The following is a 5,830-nucleotide window of genomic DNA, read 5'->3' as shown; positions in this document are numbered from 1 at the left end:
CTATATATTTATTGCAGTATCATTTACAATAGCCAAGATAGGGAAACAACCCAAGTATTCATCCATTAATGAATGGATAATGAAGGTAGTGGTATTTATACACAATGGAATATTACTCAGCCATAAAAAGAGTGAGATCTTGCCGGTTGCAACAGCATGGATGGACCCAGAGGGTACAATGCTAAGTGAAGTAAGTGAGTCAGAGAAAAACAAATTCAATATGATTTCACCCATAGGTGAAATTTAAGAAACAAAAAACAAACAGAAAAAAAAGCCAAGAAATCAGACTCTCAAGTATGGAGAATAAAGAGCTGGTTGTCAGAGAGGAGGTGAGTGAGGGGTGGGTGAAAAAGATAAAGAGGATTAAGAGTACACTTATTGCGATGAGCACTGAGTAATGTATAAAAATGTTGAATCATTATATTGTACATATGAAACTAATGTAACAGTGTATGTTAACTACACTTTAAAAAAACGGTCACTTGGGTGGCTCAGTGGGTTAAGCGACTGGCTCTTTTTTTTCAGATTTTATTTATTTATTTATTTATTTATTTATTTATTTATTTGAGAGAGCGAGCACAAGCAGAGGAGAGAGGCAGAGGAAGAGGGAGAAGCAGACCCTCTGCTAAGCAGGGAGCCTGATGTGGGGCTCGATCCCAGGACCCTGGAATCATGACCTGAGCTGAAAGCAAATGCTTAACTGACTGAGCCACCCAGGCACCCCTAAGCAACTGACTCTTGACTTCGGCTCAGGTCATGATCTCAGGGTTGTGAGAACAAGCCCCACACAGGGTTCTGCCCTCAGCATGGAGTCTGCTCAAGATACTCTCTCTCCCTGTCTCTAAAATAAATAAAAAATTTTTAAGAATATTTTTAAAAATCCAACATCTGAGCAAAGCCTCAATGCAAAATATAGTAACTTGGGGGAAATAAAGACTTACACTAGTTCAGGAAGTTTAGTACCTGGATAATAGAAATCACAGAAAAAAGAACATAGAAAATGAAGAGAGAAAATCATTAAGAGATTTTTCAAGACAATGTCCCCAGAACTGAAGGATACGCTCTTTCAGATTGAAAAAACTCAGAACAGGGGAGCCTGGGTGGCTCAATTGGTTAAGCGTCCAACTCTTGGTTTTGGTTCACATCATGATCTCAGGGTCGTGAAATCAAGCCCCACACTACGTTCTGCACTCCGAGTGGAGTCTGCTTGAGATTCTTTCCCTCTGCCCCTGCCCCTCCCCCTGCTCTCTCGCTCTCTCTTCCAAATACAATAAATAAATAAAATCTTTAAGAAAAAACTCAGAACAATGGATTAAAATATACTACAATAAAACATATTATGAAATTTCAGGAACCTGGTGATCAAGAGAACAGTAAGAAGCAGGTCATATTCAAACAATACCACCATAAGGAACCTTAAAGATACATAGCAATAACTTTAAAGTACTGAACGAAAGAGGTATATTTACGGTCCCTGACTGAATGATTCTTCAACTTCAAGGTAGTATGAAAGCACTACACATTAAGTATCCACTGTACTTCAAACTTTGATCTTTTCCCAGGCTAGCAATAAGTGATACGATGCTCTCTCATGATGCTGGGCAACAGAGGGGAGCCAAAGTTCCCAGGCAGCCATGCCATCAGAAAGCTGAACAACCATATGCTTACAACCATTCTGTACCCATCCAACCACTCTGCTTTTTACTTCCAGTATACTCAATAAATTACAAGAGATATTGTACAACTGTGGGCTAACATGTTATGAGCATGTTCAAGGCAGGCTAGGGTAAGCTATGATGTTCCATAGGTTAGGTATATTAAATGCTTTGTCTATTTTTCTTAGATTATTTATTTATTTATTTGAAAAAGAGTGAGGGAGAGAGAGAGAGTGCAAGAGGGAAGAGCAGAGGGGGAGGGAGAAGCAGACTTGCCGCTGAGCAGGGAGCCGGACCTGGGGCTTGATCCCAGGATACTGAGATCATGACCTGAACCAAAGGCAGATGCTTAACTGACTGAGCCACCCAGATGCCCCTTTTCCAATTTACAATATTTTCAACTTTCAATGGACTTATCAAGTCATAACCACCATTATGTTGAGGAAGATCTATACATTATATCCAGCCAGACTCAAAATTAAATGTGAAGGTAAAGGACATTCTGGACATGAAGGATGTTTGAAGTTTACCTCCCCCTCCTCCTCTTTCTCAGGAGTCTACAGGAGGATGAACTTCACTAAATGAAGATGGAAGCCAAGAAAGAGGATGACATATTAAGGAAAAACTGCATCCCCATTAGAGAGACCAAAAGAATTCCCAAGTGATAGTGAAGGAAGTTTCTATAATAACAGCTGTTCCTCAGCAAAGAAGGAAAACAATCCAGATTGCAGTAGGGTAGAAGGCTTTCAGGAAGAAATTTCTTCACAAGATAAAACTGACAGAACACCTGATGTATTTCAACATCCTGAGAGGATAATTGTATGACCTCTGGGGAAAATATAACATTATGCAAGGAAAGCAAAATCATCAAGGTTCGCTACATGGCTCACTATCAATTGTTTTGAGCTCTATCAAGAGAATGTGGGCTGGGAAGCGGCACTTGTGCAGTGGAGAGTGGGAGTGATGAAATTCCACGAGCTCTGAAAATTCCACTAAATCTGAAAGTCAATAGGTCATGCCTAAAACCAACAAACCAAGAAGTGGCAATAAAGCATGTTATTTAGAGACACAGAAATACATCCCAAAATAACCCTCCAAAAGTGAGAGTACGGGAAAGGAGATGGATGGTTTTTACAACAGGTTTTATAAGAACTATTTGTCTCTCGGAAATCAGTGTATGTGTGGCTTTGTTAAAAATGTTTTGAGGAGCGTGGCACTCCCCTCTCCCCTCGATGGCTTGTGCTAGCCCACTGGTATCTGTGTACTCCAAAAAGGGGGAATCATTTGACAAAAGTGTTACTTTGCCTGCTGTGTTCAAGGCTCCCATCTGACCTGATACCATGAACTTTGTTCACACCAACTTGCACAAAACCAACAGACAGCCATAGGCTGCCAGCGAATTAGCAGGTCATCAACCCAGTGCTGAGTCTTGGAGCACTGGCAGATCCATGGCTCAAATTCCTAGAGTTCGAGGCAGTGGGACTCACCATTCTGGCAAGGGTGCTTTTGGAAATGTGTGTCGTTGGGGGCTGCATGTTTGCACCAAACAAAACCTGGCATTCATAGAGTGAACACAACACAGAAGCAATATGCCATCTGCTCTGCCCTGGCTCCCTCAGCCTTAACAGCACTGGTGCTGTCTGAAGGTCATCATACTGAGGAAGTTCCTGAACTTCCTTTGGTGGCTGAAGATAAAGTTGAAGGCTACAAGAAGACCAAGGAGGCTGTTTTGCTTCCTAAGAAACTTAAAGCCTGGAGTAATATCAAAAAGGTCTACGCCTCTCAGTGAATGAGAACTGGCAGGGGCAAAATGAGAAACCATTGATGTATCCATCGAAGGGGACCCTGCATCACCTACAATGAAGACAAGGGTATCATCAAGGCCTTCAGAACATCCCTGGAATTACTTTACTTAATGTAAGCAAACTGAACATTTTGAAACTTGCTCCTGGTGGGCATGTGGGACGTTTCTGCATTTGGACTGAAAGTGCTTTCCGCAAGTTAGATGATCCGTATGGCACTTGGCGTAAGGCTGCCTCGCTCAAGAGTAACTACAACCTGCCCATGCACAAGATGTTTAATACAGACCTTAGGAGAATCTTGAAAAGTCCAGAGATCGAAAGATCCCTATGAGCACCACGCAAGAAGATTCATCGCTGAATCTGAAGAAGAATCCACAGAAGAACCCGAGAATCATGTTGAAGCTAAACCCGTCCATATGCAAAGACCATGTGCCGGAACACGGTTCTTCGCCAGGCCAAGAATCACAAACGCCAGATGGGTAAGGCAGCAGCAGTCATAGAAGCCAAATCCGATGAGACAGGGGTTCCAGGCAAGAAGCCTGTGGTAGCGACGAAAGGAAAAGAAGGCTGTTGGTGGGAAGAAGAAGAAATCTTTGGTGGGAACAAAGCTGCAGCTACCAAGAACCCTGCAGCAGATAGGAAGCCTGCAGAAAAGGAGCCCAGCATGGAAGACAGGGAGCCTGCTGCTTAAAAACTTACATTTGTTTATTCTCTAAAAGTCAAATCATTTTGGACAGCTAATTTTCAATAAAGACCTGATCAAAGACAGTGAAAAAAAAATGTTTTAAAAGAGCTGTATAGCAAGTGGTTACTTGCGGAGATTATAAATATACAGCAATAGGACATGAAAGAGCACCAACTTCGTAAGTGATGTGACTCCTGGTAGCATAAGAGGAATTTTTCAATAACATCATACGTGGAATTAGTAAGTACATATCTCAAAAACTTTAGATAGAAGTGAAGATGACATTGTCAAATCTCCAGCAGCCTAAGACCATCACACTCCACTGCTTTGACATAATAACATGGAAACTAATGAGAGGTGGCTTTTTCCAAGTTACTTACATTTATTATAGAATTACATAACAAAAGAAAAAAGATTCAATTTAAAATTACCCAAACCATCTAAACTAAACTTTCCTATCAATATACTTACCACAGGACGCCTGGGTGGCTCAGTCAGTTAAGCATCCAACTCTTTTTTTTTTTTTTTAAGATTTTATTTATTTATTTGACAGAGATAGAGACAGCCAGTGAAAGAGGGAACACAAGCAGGGGAGTGGGAGAGGAAGAAGCAGGCTCATAGCGGAGGAGCCTGATGTGGGGCTCGATCCCCTAACGCGGGGATCACGCCCTGAGCCGAAGGCAGACGCTTAACCGCTGTGCCACCCAGGCGCCCCAAGCATCCAACTCTTGGTTTCAGCTCAGGTCATGATCTCAGAGTCCTAAGGTCAAGCCCCACATCAGACCCCGTACTCAGCGCCGAATCTGCTTGTCCCTCTCCCTCTGCTCCTCCCCCTTCTCTCAATAAAAAATTAAATATCTTTTTAAAAAATATACTCAACACACCCACACATATTTCTTGGAGTAGTGGTATAAGGACTCATGGATGGTGTCTGCAATGATCCATTTTTCACTTGTGGGAATAGGTGATTTTGCTTTTCCAAGTAGTTGCTAGACTGACTGTGGATTGGATCTGGTACAAGTGTTTTCCAAAGAGTATTCCATAGCCTGTAACCTTCAAGCATTAGGAAAGTGGAGGGACAGCATATACACCTGCCATGAGGGCAATGAATGACAGTGACCTATGTAAGTTCAGGGTACCATACTCAGAGAACTTTCATATGCTGATCTTACATATAATTCCTGCATATTTCATCTCTGCTACCCCCACCAATCTGTCCATGGGTTTCAAGTGTATAAAAATTAATGTTATGTTGATCTTGATAAGATGTGGCATCCTTCACCAAATCCTGACAGATCTATGGATTGAGAAAGATTTGGTGCTGTGGTAAGAACTAGATTTAGAGTCATAATTCATATTCACACTCTGGACTTTTTTGGAAAACTGCCTGTTGATCATAAAGATACTGATGGCAAAGATGCATGTGAGTAATTTGAACTAATCTTCTTCTTAAAACATGAGTCAAATAAATCAGTATTTCTAAATTTAACTATATATTACTTTAAATATGTATAAAGAAACAAATAAATGACATATTAAGTTTAAGAGAAGAAAATGCTTGGGAAAAGAAAGGAATAAGAATAAAGGCTAGGGACCCCAAAGTGTAATCCATGAGATCTTTCGAGATCACTTGATGGTCCTCCTCAAGGAGACATTACGGGATACTGAGAATGACTGTATCATAGGAC

At 41.2% G+C, this 5,830-nt stretch overlaps 1 pseudogene; it reads left to right on the top strand.

Moving 5' to 3' along the window:
* Positions 1-2,866: 2,866 nt before the first annotated feature.
* LOC100484300 lies at positions 2,867-4,148 on the top strand (annotated as a pseudogene).
* The last annotated feature ends 1,682 nt before the right edge of the window (positions 4,149-5,830 follow it).

The sequence above is a fragment of the Ailuropoda melanoleuca genome, chromosome 1, assembly GCF_002007445.2.
Source record: "Ailuropoda melanoleuca isolate Jingjing chromosome 1, ASM200744v2, whole genome shotgun sequence".
In the NCBI taxonomy this organism is placed as follows: Eukaryota; Metazoa; Chordata; class Mammalia; order Carnivora; family Ursidae; genus Ailuropoda; species Ailuropoda melanoleuca.
Note: the sequence above shows the minus strand (reverse complement) of the source record. Positions and strands in the feature narration are given on the sequence as shown.